At 30.2% G+C, this 18,140-nt stretch overlaps 1 protein-coding gene across 1 annotated transcript in view; it reads left to right on the forward strand.

Moving 5' to 3' along the window:
* Positions 1-1,266: 1,266 nt before the first annotated feature.
* LOC126734646 (glutamate receptor-interacting protein 2) overlaps positions 1,267-18,140 on the forward strand; it is a 1,148,906-nt gene continuing 1,132,032 nt past the window's right edge. Inside the window, exon 1 of the mRNA XM_050438344.1 lies at positions 1,267-1,490. The gene's annotated coding sequence lies outside the window, so the exon portion shown is untranslated. The remainder of the gene's footprint in view (positions 1,491-18,140) is intronic.

An 18,140-nucleotide genomic window follows, 5' to 3' on the forward strand; every position in this document is an offset into this window, starting at 1 on the left:
CTTGACATTTAAAATTTTTTAGGGGATGATCCTGGGGGCAGAGGGTGAAAAGGAGTGAAGTAATTTTAGGTTAGAAAGTTGTCCCCCTTGAGAAACCTTTTGACGTATTTCGGCGTCACAGTTTTTTTTAAACAGTGGTTTTCGATAAATCCGTTGTGGGAAGTTTTCAAATGAACACCTTGTATAGTAAATACCTACATAGATCGTAGTATCATCCAAAAGTTATATTTTTTCATTCCTAGCAATGGTGTTTTTTTACCCTATAATTGTCGAATATATCGCATTTGGTCTCTTCTTCTATCATAGTAAAATAATTATAGTTACTTAAAATACGTCGACTTTTTTAAAAGGTATATATAGTAAGTACCTAAAGACATTATAGTATTATCCGTCAAAAAATCATATTTTTTTACCCCTATCAACGGTGTTTTTTACCCTCCTATTATTGAACACACCGAACTTAGTTTTTTTTCTTTCATCAGAGTAAAATAATTGTAGTTTTTGAAAATTGGTCGGTTTTGTCAAACGGTATATCCACCAAGTTAGTAGAGATATTGAGTTACCATCCCTAAAAAAGATCTTTAAATTTCGATTATACCAATGGTGTTTTTTTTGCTTTTTAAATATTAAACGTCTTATATCGATTTTAAAATAATTTTTTTCCGATTAAATTTTCAAACATTTTTTTTTTAATTGTGCTGACATAACAAAATTAGTAAAAAGGAATATCTTTCGTTGAGAAAATGCATCTAATGGAAGTTATAATGCGCGTAAATTTTTGCATGTGTTAAGTAAACTATCAATTTTCATATGCGCCGCTTTGACATCGCGCGCGTCTTCATGAGCCGCCAACCGCCGTTGCTGTTATTCCATTGCTTACATTACTCCGGTGCATTTGTCTTATTTTAATAAAAATTAAATCCAATGGAAAAATAAAATGTTATGATACATATACCTAGAAGTGTTCGAGAACGCTTTATTTTATATTTTTTGAACTCATAACCAACCGCGACAAAAAAAACACTCGAAAATTAAACCGCTGACCTAATTCCGGTAGAAACCATTCAATTGGCGCCGATTCTTAAGTATACAAATACAACAAATCTCGGCGATCTCGTAAACTGGTCGTCTCGTGCTATCTGAAAAATATAATGTAGCTTTCTATTCGCACCCTCTCTATCCCGACGAAAGAGCGTTGGCGCTTCAGCATCCCCGAAATTGCAGCGAAATTCGAAATTTCAGTCAGTCGCTCTTTGGCCGTGTCGCGTCGGAGTTCCTGGAACAGATATTTATACGTGGCGCGTGTCTGGATGCCGGCATTTACGCGAAGTATTAATAAAGAAATAAAGTAATTTTTATTGCGGGATTTAAATTTACTTAGGGTTTAAATATATTTATTTTAATTAAACTTTTAAAATCTGATAATAGTTTTGTTCGAAAATAGTGTCTTCTTATGACTGCTTTGGGAATATCTAGATAGACATTTTATTGTAAGTAAATATTAATTAAATATTTCTTGTAGGAATAATAATAATACAGTTTTTATCTTACTTTTATGTTTTTATGGTATTTTGTTTAAATTGTAATTATATTTTATTAATAAATATTCAAAAAAAATTAGCTCTAAGGGTTAAAAACTAGTTTATTTTAGTTTACAAACGAAAAATAAAAATTATGTTTCAAATATAAATCTAGTGTTTTAAAAAATAAATAAATAAATAAGGGTAAAATAAAAAAAAACAATATATTATTGAAAAATCTAAGATATATGTTTGAATATTATAGTGGTATGTTAAAATTTAAAACAATACAATAAACTAACCTCTGAATATTAAATTCATATTATGATACAATTAATGGTATTTGGCGCTCAACTTTATCACTTTAAGTGGAACCCTCATACAAAAACGTAAAATTTAATAAATTTTTATTAGACCTAATTATTAAATTCGATTAGACTAATAGGGAAAAACCATTAAATTTCATTTGTTTCTAATAAGTAGTAAAGCAAGTAATTATTACAATAATTAAATTAAACATTTGTTTAAATTGAATTTTCTTAATATAATGGTTATCCAAATGCAGTTAAAAAAGAATCTTTTTTTTTGGCTAACTTGTTAAAATATGTCAAAACTTAAGTAATTATTAGAAAAATATGAAACAATTAATTGATTAAAAAATATGTAATATTTATAAGCAAGTAGTATTTCCTATTTCTTTTTAGTCTAACTCTTCAGTGGTAAGAGCGACCCTTTGCTAGATGAATATATAATAAAATGGACATAATTACGTAAAGAGCTATGCATTTTTAATACGAAATGACCTGATTCGTTTAAGTATATTTCAAGGATTTTTTGGCTGCGCTTATATAGCAACAAAATATTTTTTTTAAACTCAAGTATAAGTTAATTAAAGTCTTTGTCCTAATAAAAAGAATTTGTACTATTAAAATTTGGTGAATATTTTTAAATAAGAAGTAAAATCCATAAAATTCTTAGTAGTTTGAATCTCATATCTACAAGTTTCTTCTTAGTTCTTTTCGTGAATCTGCAATCTGGTATAGTATAAGAAACGTAAATTATATACTTAATTACTTATTTAAAAAAAAAAAAGGATTTTAACAGTATGGGAAAAATATAATTTTTTCACAACAAATGTCCTTAGTTAAATATTTTTAAATCCTTAATTGAAAATAAATGTAGCGTTTTTTCTACTCTTTTAGATTTAATTTACGTTAAGATATCGAGCGTTATGAGCCTTCGAATTTATCACAGTGAGGTGAGTGTTATATTGGACCATACACACAACTCTTAATAAGTTTGTAGATATTTCAGGTTAACAGATATTTCTAAGATACGATTTTGCAATTTTTATCTATAAAAAACATAATTTTTTATGAAATTCATTTAAAATATTCTCCTCTATACAATTCGCAATAAATTTTGGGGACAAAATGAAATAAAAATTTCGATGATTTTTGTTTTTTCTTATATATAATAATGCTTGCCGCGCTCTAATTTTTATTGGAGACTTCCTATTTGCAAACATTTAAACATTTGCAAAAAAAGCCTTCTTTTAGTATGCCCATTTATCGATATAATTACCCTATTTTTAGCCTAATACAAGATATTTTTATATTTCTACATAATTGAGCAAAATAAAATGCTTCTTTTTAGAGTGTTAAGACCATGTATACCTATAAAAAAAAGTTTTTCATTTTTAAAATTATTGACAATCGGCGCTCACAATAGCAATTCTTTTCTTATTTTTTGACCAAAATCATTAAAAATATGTTTGAACATTTATCTGAAACTGATAAATAAATTTAACGATATTGTTTTATTAACTGGCAAAATCATAGAACAGTCTTTTCATATTCAATATACATAAAACAAGATAACAAAATTATTTAGAATAAAATTGACTAGAAAAAAAAAACAACATAAATAGCTGTACTTGGTTGTATAATTTTATATAGAATTATTTATGGGTAATTTTTTCAATAAGTAGTTAATTATAGTGAAAACCTATAAAAAATACTTTTGTGTAATATTTACTAAATGAAAAAATGCTATTAAAACCTTGAATACTAAAAAGTAATAAATTAAGTCTCAGTATACTTAAGATAAACTCAGATTCAATCTAGAAATATAACTGAAGGGTTGTAGTAATTTCATTTATATTTCTAGAATATAAACGAAATTACTACAATTTATTTTATATCATAAAAAGGCGAAGTCTTCGTTTTTTTTAAATATGGTTAATAAAATATTAACCATACTTCAAACATTATTTTAAGTCACCTTTTAGTAAGAATATACTATTGTATAGATTAACCTTTAATATTAGTCTCATTTTTTTTACACCATATTATAGTTGGCCAGACAAATTTGTTTATACTAACTCGTTTCATATTAAAAGAATATAGGAGAGCATACATCATGCACGGACTATCGTGGGACTAAGTAGTAATTAGATATTAAAATAAAAAGCCCAATTACCTAACTACTTACTACCTAATAAAAATGAATTAAGTCCCTGTAGAGCAGGACATCTGAAATTATATTTAAATTTAAATATTTATTGTTGATGGTGGGAATTTAAATAAAATTCATCAGTTTGAAATAGATAATAAGCATTCTATTTTAGGATAACAATTCTGGCTCTATAAAAAATTTCGCAAAAAAGTCAGTCATTGCATCATGTTTATATATGTATAGCGAAAACTATTTGAATATTGTATTATATATATTTTTCTCATCTGGAGCGCCATTTTATAGATGATATTGGTCTGTAATCATTAATTTTTGTTCTGGCTGGAAAAGGAATGAAATGTTAACGGCAAAACATCGTCTTAAAGGATCGCATGTGTATACTTAAAGATTTAACGATGAAAAACTACAAGAGCAAGAAAAAAATTTGGTAAAAATAGGGCGTGGTCATCAGATGGGAGAGTGTATTATTTGGACCCAAAAACTAAGAGAAATGAAAGGTGTTATTTGCCGAAATGTGATACTTAAGATAAAATGTTCTTTTTTTGCATATTTGCTGTTATTTGCAGGGTGGGGCTACTTTTAGATATCATCTACTAATACTCTACTGTGTAAGTACTGTGGAATGCTATTTACCTTTTCCGTGATAATATCTTTGAAATCTGGTTTCTTTCTCGATGTGCAGCTATTTTAAATTATAATAACTTTTATAATTATATACATATAATCTATTTAAAATTTATCGATTTTTTTTAAATAGACTAGGTACCTTGTCGATCTTACATTGTCGCTCTTGTTTTGCTCTAGGTTTACTATAGTCAGTACTATCTATACTACCTATAATTAATAGTACTTTCTTTATAATTTTGAACACATTTGTATTGTGGTGCAGAATCTATTCTTAAGAGGATAATAAATAGTTTGGGCGACATATGTTAACTTTATTATTGTCATAGTTGCGTAATTAGAGTGACTTTATTTAAATTTATACAGAGTGTGCCAACAAGGTGTACGGCTAAGATAACGGCGCCTTAACTATACGAGGTACGAAAAAGTTCTACAGCAAAGTTGTACGGTTGATAAAAACCTACGAACTAAAAATATTTTTTGTATTTATATATATATAATATCTATAATATATACAATATCTCAAATTTTTCAAATGGAACATCCTGTATATTTTTCTCTAATTAAGTTTGTCCCTCAAATACCTTCATTTTTTATTTAATATGTCCTATAGCTAAACCAAGTACTTTTTGAGATATTTTAGCTTTTCTGTAATGCATAAAACGGGTATTCTTTAATTTTTGATCAAGATTGCTTAGAAAAAATTATTGAAGAATTAGAATTATTACTTTTCCTACAATTATTATTATTATTATTAATATTATTACATACTTGAAAAATTAACCAACACAATTATTCACTTAAACTGCTAAAAAAATAGCAAAATTAAATTACATACTAGGTAGGTACTTACGTATTTTTGCATAAATGTACATTGTTACACTAATTTTAAATTTTAAAGATCAATTACAATTATTATAAATTGTGTTCAATATGACCTCCTAAATTTTGTACGTAAGCGTTTATCTTTTTGAGAATAAGTCATTAACCTTTTCCAACATAATTGGCGTGACAGTTTGAAAAATCTCCCAAAATTTATTTTTCATATTTTCACTTGCGGTAGGAGTTGTTTAATAGCATTTTTCCTTCATATATCCCCACAAGAAAAAATCCAGTTTGGTCAAATCTGGGAACCTTGCGGGCCAAGGGACCGGCCTACCTCTCCCTATCCACCGGTCATCAAAATGCTCATTTAAAAAATTTCTAACAGCATGGCTATAATGAGCCTGGAGCGTCATCATGCTGAAACCAAATTCTATCTCGAACATGGTCAGGTAGCGTTTGTAGAAGGACATTAAAATCATTTTCTAAAAAGTTTAAATACATTTCACCTGTAAGATAAAAATCATAAGATAAATATCATAAAAAAATTCCAGATGCCAAAAGGCTACTTCTTTCAGCAGCTCCAAGGGCATATATCATATCAACAAATTCCTCACGTGGAAAATTCATATCGATTACAAAATGAACAATAAAAATTAAAAATCGATTAACTAACTCACTGATAATAACTTCTAAAATGGTTTTTGAAGGAAAATCATTGATCTTGTCTACTGCTGTCATAAAACTAATATTCTGATAATTAAGTTTAAACCAATGTTTCTATGCAATCTTGATCAAAACTTAAAGATTACCCGTTTTATGCATAGTATTCTACAGAAAAGCTAAAATATCTCAAAAAGTACTTGGTTTAGCTATAGGACATATTAAATAAAAAATGAAGGTAGTTGAGGGACAAACATAATTAGATAAAAATATACAGGGTGTTCCATTTGAAAAATTTGAGATATTGCGTATTTAATTTCAGCAAGTTTGAAAGTTCTTTAAAAACACCCTGTATTAAAAAATTACAAATTATCATAGTCAGCCTAAGTGAGGTACCCTAGACTAACTGTGGTACAAGTTTCATAGGCGCAGAATACATTTTAAGTTAATTATGATTTTTTAAACGAACCCTCTAAAAGGCAAAAAATTATATAAAAAAATTAATTACGTTGCAACGTCACACGCATATTTTAAAAGCGTTATACCAAAGTAAAGTACTCTTTTTGCCTTACATTTTAGTACCATAATATACAGAGCGTACCATTTTAAAAAAATCATATTTTATAGTAACTTTTTTGTGACACACCCAGTATACATAAAAATATTTTTAGTTCGTAGGTTTTTGTCAACCCTACAACTTTGCTCTAGAACTTTTTGCTCTACCTCGTATAGTTAAGGCGCTATCTTAGCCGTACACCTTGTTGGCACATACAGGGTGTATAGCTTTATTGCAAGAAATTTACTATGGAATAATAATGATTCTTAAAACTACATTTATTAATTTTTCTCATCTTAATGAGCAATCATTGTGCTCGAATGTTGATGCATTTGTTTTTTTGAGGCTGTTGACGTGGGGAAATTAAGACATTGTTGGATTGTCTGGGACTTGGGACTTGGGAAGGCTGCGACTGAGTCTCTGGATATTAACGGGTATAGACTGTTTAGAAGGAATCGAGATTATGCTATGGAAGGTGGGCTTGTTTTCTACATAAGGAACTCTTATAAGTTTAAAATTATTAAGATCATTGCGGTAGTAGTTTAGGCAAGTTCTAACAAATATGGATAAGTCTTAAAATTCATGAAAAAAATATTTGCTAAGGATCTTTATATCGACTACCGAATGAGAATCTTATTAGATGCTTGATCAACCTAGAGAGGTCACTGATTGAATTACTTCTTTGATTTGATTGTGTGCTTTTTGGTTCTTATTTTAACGTCGATTGATTTTCCAATAGTTTGGAACTCTTACAAACTTTTTACCGAAGTTTAACTATATGCATCAAACAGTCAACGAGCCTAGAATTACCAAGAGAATTACTAAGCACAGCAGTATATTCCTCGACATAATAGTGCCAATTACGAATACCGCGAATGTCTTATTGGATAATATTTCAGATCATTGTTTGGTTAAAACAAGCATTAAACTCGATAAACAGTATAATTTACCAAAATATAAGTTCTATTTCTTTTTAAATCCATTTCTTTCTAAATTGTTGGAGAAGATAATCTCTGAGCAGATCAGCTACTATATTTCTGAGCATGCTATATTACCTGCGAGCCAATCAAGATTTAGATCTCTGCATAGCACTGCTACGCCACTTCAAGTAGTATGACATTAGCACTTATTATGATATTCTGTGATAAAAATAAGCACACGTGTTTGCTGCTTCTTGATTACAGTAAGGCACTTGATACTCTAAGTCATAAGCTTTTATATTTAAAACTTATATACTTTGGTCTTGGATAGGGTGGTTTAAATTCAATTAAGATCTATTTATTTGGTAGACAGCCGAAGGTGTCTTTTAATGACATTTCTTGAAGGATTGGTTCTTATATTGGCTGAGCAGGGCGTACCCCAGGGAAGTATCTAGGCCATCATCAATATGCTGAAGATCTGCAGCTTTATTATTATTTTGACTATCCCGTATTAACGCTGAATCACCTATCAACGATGATCTTAAAGTGATAGATAATATGTAATTGTAATAAACACTGTTTGATATTAAACCCTAATAAGTTTGTTATAACACAGAATAAAACTTTTTTCTATAAATGGCCATTCAGCCATAATGCAGCGAAATATTTCAATTTCCAAATGAGATTAGCATGTGTTCCTCTGTCGATAGTTTCAAGAGGCCTTTAAAGCAACTACTAAGATTATAACACATTATAACTAGACCATGATTTAGTTTTCTTTCTTTTCATATTACATATTCTTTCTTATTATATATTTCCTCATTCTCGAACTATTAAAGCATGTATTTTTTTTATATTTAACATTCGTTTTTAGGATAGATTAGGTTTAATAATAAGTTTAAATCGTTTCTATTCATATTTTTTTCCCTTCTTCTTTTCCTTTTTTTTTATAAGTGGTTAGGTATAAGAGTAACTTCAAGTTGGACTTTGCCACCAAATTTAACTTCTCTCTGTTTATAATATTTTAAATATATAAATATAAGCCTTTTATTAATATTATTATTGTTATTATTATTAATATTATTTCACGTTAAACGGCATCCGCATCAGCCCCTGGGGAGATAGGAGAACATTCACTTATCCCAGATATCAGAAGGATGAAGCTCTGATGGAGTCCTTTCCATGTTATCGGACTCTATCATTTTTTCCTTTATTTATAAATAATAAACCTAGTCTAAAATTATAATATAATATGTTTTTTAAACTAGTTGACGTTATCTGCGTTTCCAATGAGCTCTATAATAGCATCGACTTCTGCATTAGCTTATAGATGGTTTCCTTAAGGCTGAGAAGTTTTATGTTTTATCCTATATTACTCCTGTTGTTGAGACAATAATTGGTCTGTCCGCACTTCTCTTAATTCCCATTGTCTTCGTATCTGGTATTCTAGATCTCTGTACTTAATAATCTTCTCATTATGTTTCACTCTTAGGTTATTATTATTGGGACTTAGTATTGGGGACTACATCAATAAGGGCTGTCTTCCTAGAAATTTTATCGATTATTATTAGGTCAGACCTATTGTTACTTAATCGTTGGTCTGTAAGTACAGTGCGATCCAAATATAATTGAATGTCTGATGTTTCAGCCTTTCTTAAACAAAAAGATCTACTTTCCTGCAAGCTACTAAGTTGCTGAGTCAGCTGATTGCCTATGTCGGCCATTCCTCGTCCTTGATTCCTTCCCAAATGTCGAGGTAGCAGTTTGTTCTACGGTACTGCGCGGATGGTGCTTATTGGCTTTCGTTAGGAGTATTCTAGCCTTTCTTTGCAAGTTCTTAATGTCCGTTTTAGTCTATTCTATAATACCCAAAGAGTAAGTTAATGAGCTGACTCCATATATATTAGTAGCTTTAAATAAGTTTCTGCCATTAAGACTTGTTTTAAAGAGTCAACGCAGTCTTCTATTCATTTTTATTATATTAGAAGTCAGCTCATTCTTTATTGTTCTATGGTCTATTATTTGCGCCTGCTTCGTTCCTAGATATTTGTAGGATTCCAAAACTATTAATTATCTGACCGTTTTGTATGTGAAAGTCACCTAGTTGCAGTTTACTCTTAATAATGTTTACAGTTCGGACTTATATAGAATTGACGAAAAACAAAGAAAAACACAAAGTTATATCAGTAGAAAAAAACACAAAGTCATAGTCATCTCCAAAAGTCATTCCAATATCATCAGAGAATTTTTTCACTGTTAATTTTTTCGCTGTTTTAATTTTCTGATCTAGTTAATTTCGTGTTGCTGCCAGAATTTTCAAATCATCCATATAAAGTAGGTGGTTTAGTCTCGTTAGTTGTCTCTTATGCTTTTTTCGGCCAAATCCGTACCTAGTTGAATTTAGTTGGTCAGAGAGTGGGTTAATGGCAAGGCAGAACCAAAGTTGACTTAACGAATCTCCCTGGAATATACCCCTATGAATAGTAATCATATTAGTTCCAATGCAGTCGCCCTTAGGCACCTAGAGTTGTATTCAGGTTCACCAAGTTTCCATAGTGAATTTTAAAAAAGAAATTATGTGGTTATCTATTATGTATAATTTAATTACATTGATAAGCCATTTATGTGTAACTGTATCAAAAGCTTTTCGGCAGTTAATGTATGCTATAAAAACGTTCTCTTGTTGTTAAATCCTGATTGTAAACTACGGAGTCGATAATTTGCTGTTCTTTACACCCTATAACATCTCTGGTACATCCTGTCCATGGACTCGTTATGATGCTATTCTGGTTATAATGTCTGTAAATATGTTTGTGTGGGTAAGCATATTATTGGTCGATGTTTAGCCCGATCTTGAGTGTTTTGGCAATCCTTAGATAAAAAGTAAGTAGTACCTTCTGTTAAAAAATTGGGTAAATTCCGAGCATTCATGAGCACGTCGTTTTTTTTGATATGTTGAGCACAACTCTTAAACCAATAATTTTGCACGTGATTTGGGCCTGGCGTATTCCAGTTATGTAGCTTTTTGTGACGTTTCCCACTTCATCAACTGAAAATGGTAAAAATGTCAATTAATTACATGTTTTATACGTTGCTCGTTCTGAATCCAGCCATTTAGTGTCGAATTTGCATTCATTAGAAGTTGTTAATTGAATGAACCAGAACTCCTCAACGTTTTTTTAGTAGGATATATATTAAGAGCATTGTTTGTTTCGATAAAAGTACTTCGCTGAGCGTTCATAAAATAAATTATCCTGTTTTCTTATATTACTGGGTTTATACTTTTTTAAGCGGTCTGGAAAAATAGATAACTTAATAATATAGTTTGTAAATAGCAATAATTTGAAAGGATGTAAGATAAAATAAGTGTTTCCTGATCTGCTCATTTTCTAGTTGCAATTAGTGCAGGTACATACGATCTAATCTTGCTGCTGCGGCCGAACCGGATGCGTTTTTACCGGATAGGATGTAGGCGATATACGCTGTGGCAAAACTGGATGCACAAAAAAAAATTCAAAAAGCTTTCACGCAATTGGAAATCTAATTGTGTAAAATGCTTGACACCGCGCGCCAAAACTAGAACATGCGACACAATACGTCGCAAAACCAGTCCGGTTTCGTCGCATCGCAGTATTAATTTACCTATAGGTTTAAATAGGAGACGGTGCTTTGATACGGTATCTGCCATTTAAACCTATAGATTGCATCGTCTGGCAACAACATATCACGTTGACCCTTGTTTAGACTACTAACATGTTTTTATATTTTACAAGCACCCTCTGAAAAGTCCGACAATAATAAGCTTAGTTTATTTCTGATAAATATTCAGTCCTTAAGACATAAAACAAATGAACTATGTCTTTCATTAAAAGAGCAAATTTATCCAGAAATTGTCGCTAGAAACGAACATTAGTAACAATATACAATATAGGTTACGCATCTACTGGAATAACTAAAACTAGTTCTACTACCATGGACTATGTCGTATCATCTTTTAATCCGGAATTTGCTGACGCTACTGTCTTTACTTCTGGTTTCTCTAATTATGAAGAGGTACTAACTAGAATTTGTATAAAATGCAAAAAAATAAACAAGAAACGTAAATCACGTCATATTTTTTGAGATAAAAATTTTCTAAACTCTAAACACTTATGTCAAACAAAAACAAACAAGCTTCCTATTTTGAGATCGAAAGAGTCGATATATAAATATCTGATTATAGGATATAAAATATTATAAACCATATACAAACATATATGGAATATATGAAAGAAACTCTATTTTTAAGTCCTAAAACCAAAGATGAATGTAATTAGGAAGTCCGCGAGACTTGATGATATTTCTCGTTATTTGCTGAAAAAGATATTTGATTGCATAGCTGAACCACTGTGTACACTTATTAACTTAATCATTTAGTACAGATAAATTTCCAAAATAAATTAAATGTAGCAAAATCGTTTCAATATATAAAAAAATTCGAAAAATAATGTAGAGAATTATCGGCCGGTAGCATTATTGTTTATTTACAGAAAAGTATTTGAATACCGTGGTGAGTATGGATTCTTTTCTTATGAGACGCGGAATTACCGTGAAAAAGCAGCTGTTGTTTATGTTTTAGGTGCAGATCTTTTTAAACCAAAAGGTACACCAACTCTGCAATTTATGATTTCTACTGTAATGTTCTTGACAGTCACTATTCTTGAGAATAGTGAGTGTCCTGTTGGGGTGTTTTGTGACCTCAGTAGAACATCGACTGTATTTTTTACGACCACTTGATGTATAAATTATCTGTATAAGGCAGGGGTGTGGCTGATGAGTGGGCGGAATCCACTCACCAGCGGCCATATTGAGCAAAGTTGAGGTAAATGGAGCGTTTTCGGATGAGGCAAGGGTGGACATTGGAGTTCCACAAGGTTCTATTTTAGGTCCAGTGTTTTTTCTCCTTTACATCAACGATCGGAATTGTGGCTAACTGTAATATAGCCAACCTTACTCAGCTTGGCTTCTGGTTTGCTAGTAATAGCTTTTACTTAAATGCGACAAAAACAAACTATAAATATCAATATTAAATTTCATACGGGACAGAACCAAGTAGATCTAAAACTCATAATATTAAAAATGGAAGATACAATTCTAAATGAAGTAGATGAGATCAAATTTTTGGGCCTCTCTGTGAATCCAATTTAAGACTAGCAACAACAAGTTCATGCCTTAATAGCAAAATGTCTTCATTGTTCTATATGTTGAGGAATGGAAGTTTTAACACTTTCGCAAATGCTCTCGGTGCTCTATGCTCTCTCCTGAAATATAAGGTCATGTTCTGGGTTTATCTAAAATAAAACTCTTATTATACAAAAATACGTTAGAGCCTTTTGTACTTCATAACACTAATTCACACGTCGTTAAATCTGTAAAGTTTTTGAGACTTATTGGAGAACAGCCATCTCATCACTACCCACTTAGCAATGGGCGCATGATCTCTTCCAACCCCAAGAGTATATTAGAAGGGGCTATAGGAAACAAGTTCAATATTAAATTAAATGATGTTTAAGGTTTCCTTTTTTTCTTCTAAAAGTCTGGGGATTGCTCATATGGTCTGAAAGGCTTTGTATATAAGATATCATGAATGGATATTTGACATTTGAAACAGAAGGAATTGTGGTTAATTTTCACGATGCGTGAAAAATGCCGTGAAGTGTTACACACCTCACATCATACTAAATCTATTTCAAAATACCACTTTCACCAACTTCTACATTTTTCAAATATTTTACTCCTTGGCTATATCATTTTCGTCATTGATATTCTATTAAAATACTACGTTTGTTATATGTCAGCTATAACTCGTATATTATTTATGATATAATTCATTAAATATTTGTTAAATTTATGTATGAGCCGATTGTTTGCCAGTTTTCGTATAAAACCTAATTTTGGCTGGCTTGTCTTGTGTTAATAAAGTTTTCGGATTTTTTCACAGTTACTTTTGGGTTACCTATATCTGTACTAATTATTAGAACGTAAATATTTTCTTTTTCTATCCTAATTTTACTTTTTGAACACATGCGATATACGAGTATAACATTTCAAATACCGGTTGGAAAGGAATTGGCTAAAATAGACATCTAAGATATTAAGTTGCCTTTGCTAGAATTCATCACAATTATGATTTTTAAATCATCTTTGATATAATTAAATTGTGAACTTTATTTTGCAATTATTGTTGTTTGTTACTATGTAATCTATCAGTTACTATGTAATCGACAGAAATAATTTTGGTTGTTGTTTAAAATTTGTGTAAGTTTGTTTTTATAGATTATACGAATAGTTTTATTTGCTTAAAATGTATTTTTTTGTTTGCCAAAATTAAAACATCTCATAATATTATTAAACGCATTAAATTACTAGTTTAATCTAGATGATTCTTAAAAATTTCAAAAATTATTATTTTCAGAATGTATCTAAACACGTAAAAATATTTTTGATAATAAATTAATGTTTTTTTATTATTAAGCCTTAAAGATAAATAGCAACCTTAGCATTACATAACATCTCAAAGACACCTACAAATGCATTTCCTCTGTTAAATGAATAAAACGGATATATTTTAAATGAAAACTTTACTGTTGTCAGGTATCTTAAGACAAACTGTTTTAGTTATGATAAGCTAAATGACAAGACCTCATTCTTGACGTAGCAAGAATCTGGCTTAAGAAAGCTAGGGAAGTAAATTAATACCCGACAATGAAACAAAGAAAATTCGGCGAAAATTTTCAACAAAGCTTTTTGGCTAGAGAAATATAATTTTAATGAGTTATATTTTGTTTCAAGCTTATTTTCGCAGAATAGTATGTTCTGAGAAATATTTTACTTCTAAGGATCAATGTTTTTTACACAAAATCTTATCATGAAAAAATTCACTTTAAAAAAAACTAAATAAAAATAATTAAAAGTTACTGAAAAGATTACTAAGTTATAATACTAAGATCATAGTCTTATGTTTAAAAAAATATATATAGACAATTCGACCTCTTGAAACAAATCCTTTACGAGAGAATCCAGATACGGCTCCTCGGAAATTTGATCCGGATCTGCATCATTAAGAATTGGAAACGCCATCATTTATTACGAGACATTTGCCTTTATCTTTTTTTTTTCTAGTATTTATTATTTTTCTTAGACTTCCAAGTTTAAATAGAATTTAAAAAGAAATATTATTTTTTTAATGTGTTTCAGGCAAAATTTAAGGTTCTTTAAAATAAGTTTTTTTTTATAAAGTTTTTATAATTTGAATTTATTTATAACTGGTATAACTCTATCGTACGATAAAATTTGCCCTTGCTTGGATTTCGTTAAAAATTTCATTTTAATGCGTTTATGTCACAGTTTTCTTTATACGTAAATTATTTTTTTAGGTTAGGAGTTAAAAGAATAGTTTAATTTAGTTACATAGGAAGTTATATTTTATTAGCTTGGCTTTGAATGATCTTTGTCGATAATGGTTTATGAAAATGTTGTTAATAAGGTTGGTGTTTAATATTCTTCTGTAACGAGAAAAAGCCTCCTTACCTGAATCAAAATTGTACGAGCAAACTTATTTTTGCCTCTGACTCTGTTAATAAATTTCCCCACCAAGAGCACTTTAGCCAAGTGGCTGATCAATTGCACAAAGTTAACTTGTAAAGTTACATTGCACTTTTTATGTCTGAAAACCAATAGTCAGAATTAAATCTATAACCATGCTTAAATTAATTCTAACACCACTAACAAGAATTTTTAGATAGTTAGATATTTATTTTCGTTGTAATATCCTACTTAACTAAAGCTAATCAGCTGACCAATGAAGTAGATGTTGTAATTTTCTCATGAAGTAGAATACATTGAAGTTTTTCAGATGTTCGTAACATGGATCCAGCAGTACCAATATCTACGTTTTTATTAAATGCCAGTTAGATAATGTTTCGATCAAAGTACTTTAGGAAAAAAAAAATTAGATAGAATTAAAAAGGAATTACTTCTATTACTGCTACTTATCTTTTAAAATTAAGTCAAGTCTGTTATTACTCGATCGATTTTTATATTCTCTTGGTGAACTGCCTCCTGTGAAATACTTGATAGATGTCATACTGTATTGATTAAACACTTACAATAATATTCAGATACTTTCTTGCTGGAATGATGTATAGCAACATTTAGAAAAAAGGTACCTTGAGGTCAGTTAAAAATTTAACATACTCCTGGCGCATTTTGCTACCAAGCCTCGCATGTAGTAGTTTCCCAATTTAACTCCCTAACTTATTCTACTCTGTGGGGTTTGTGCATTAATTTTTAAAATAGAAGTTTTTAAAATAGTAAAAGGACATTTAAGGATTTTACAAAGTTTGAATTTACGCAAAAAAAATATTTTTTTACCTAGAGACTTGAGTGGTTGCTAGTTTGGATCAAAAATATATTGGATTTATACACTAGTATTAACAAGATTAAGATAAAGGAGTAATTATTTTTTACAAAAAAAAATCTGGGACTATGTCAAAAATCTTAGTTATTGGACAAAATTTCTAGTTCTTGGATACACTGAAAGCAGTTATTGGACAATTAAAAAACGATATGCAATGTACGTTCTTTTAATTTTTTATTTAAGTAAAAACGAGTTAAACTCAGTTTTTTAGTCTACTAACATGTAATATAGGCAAATTCCGTTATTAATCATTATTCAAAATGTTTATATTCATTTTTATATAAAGCAAAAAGTTTATCCACTTCTTAATTCTCGTCCTCATCGTTTTCTTTGTCTGCGTTTAATTTACTTAGATCATCGCCGACTATAAAATTGATTATTTTCGTATATTCCCTCATTTTCTGTTTGATTTTGGTCAATTAAAATATTCTCCGACATGTCAGTCGGAGATGTTATTTCCTCCGAGTCGATAGCTTTTACCATTTCATCTTCCTCTTCTTCTAGATGATTTATATTTGCCATGCTCGCCAGATCCTTAAATCTTCATTCGCCAATGAAGACATTTTGTTCTGTTTCTAAATCCTCAAAATTCTCCTCACTATTAATATCTTAATCATTTTCTTCTTGGTAGCAGTTATGACATAAGAATAAATCGTAATCATCTACATCGGGGACATGCTCCTTATGTTTTTTTGGGATACATATGTTATGAAACTTTTTATGGCAAATATTACATGTCCAATGTTTACTTTTGGCTATGCGTTTCTTACAGACCGAGCAGACGGCATCTTGTTTATTTTCGGTTGATTTACAAACTTTTTTATTTTTTAGGTTAGGTTTAGTTGCAGCTTTTTCTTCCCTTTTACGTTTTTTTTCAATCTTTTTATTTTCTTCCTCCATCTTAAGAGCCTTTTTAGCCTCAAAATTTTCCTGGTAGGCTCGGGAAGTTATAGCAAATGATACACGTTCAACTTGGCGCTTATTTTTGCGCTCAGGCTTATCAGGAATTTTAAGGAAGTCACTTAATGTATTTATTGGTGAAAAGCTAGGTGTCTTGTTCTTCGAATCGGTACCTATTTGTTCGTTTGAAGGCTCAATTATCCCAATGTCAGGAGAAATGGTCTGTGTTGAATCATTATCATTCGTAATAAGTACATTAGCAATTACATGAACTTTCTTACTGTTTGAAGCTTGACTTGAAATCGAATCGATTTCTCCATTGAAAGTTTGATTTTCCTGCCTAGATTCATCATTTTTTTCAGTGTCATTTTTAAAGTTATTTGGTTCATTCATTGGATTGTGTTGATGAAACTGAAGAAACTCCACATCTTATGGAGAGATAAAAACTCAGGAGTAAATCCTTCTTTGATGAGAATGGCGTCATATGATTCGAATTTAGTAATAAGGTCAGCCCCAACAAAATTACTAAAAGTCTCTTCATCCATCATTACAAGAGCAGATATCGTTTCCTAAATATCAAATAAAATAATATGAGAAAAAAACGGAAGTAAAGTAAGAATAACTTATAAGCTTACCTCAACAGTTTCATGGAGCTTTCCCAAGCATTTAGAATAGTCAATAGCATCCGAATTAAATGGATAGAGTCCGCATGCTTTAAAACCATTGATAAGCGTCTCTGTTTTGACTGCTTCTGTCACCACCTTTTCTAATAAGGGAGCAAAAGAGATTTTATTTAAAACTTGTCCTGGATTTTGCTCATAATAATTTCTAACAGCTTTTTTCTAGCCCATCTTTATTGGTCTAAATACCGCAATATCACAAGGCTGCAATAGTCGAGTTGCATTAGGATAAAGGGCAAATACTTCTATTTGTAGGTCATTGCAGAGAATACTTAGATGATATGTTAAGTGGGACTTATGCCCATCCAAGAATAATACAACTGGAAAGTGAATATTGTTTTCAACTAAGTACTGTAGCGCGTAACTCGGTTCAAACCAATTTATTTCCAACCCGTGTGAGTCATACCTACTATCCAACCACAAAAAAAAAAGTCCAGACAAGCAAATTTGTTTTAAAAGATTCAGAGATTTGGTGGCCGCCAGCTTTTAGACAGTGGAGAAGGTAGTGGGAGAAATTTTAAT

This window comes from Anthonomus grandis, chromosome 3, assembly GCF_022605725.1.
Source record: "Anthonomus grandis grandis chromosome 3, icAntGran1.3, whole genome shotgun sequence".
In the NCBI taxonomy this organism is placed as follows: domain Eukaryota; kingdom Metazoa; phylum Arthropoda; class Insecta; order Coleoptera; family Curculionidae; genus Anthonomus; species Anthonomus grandis.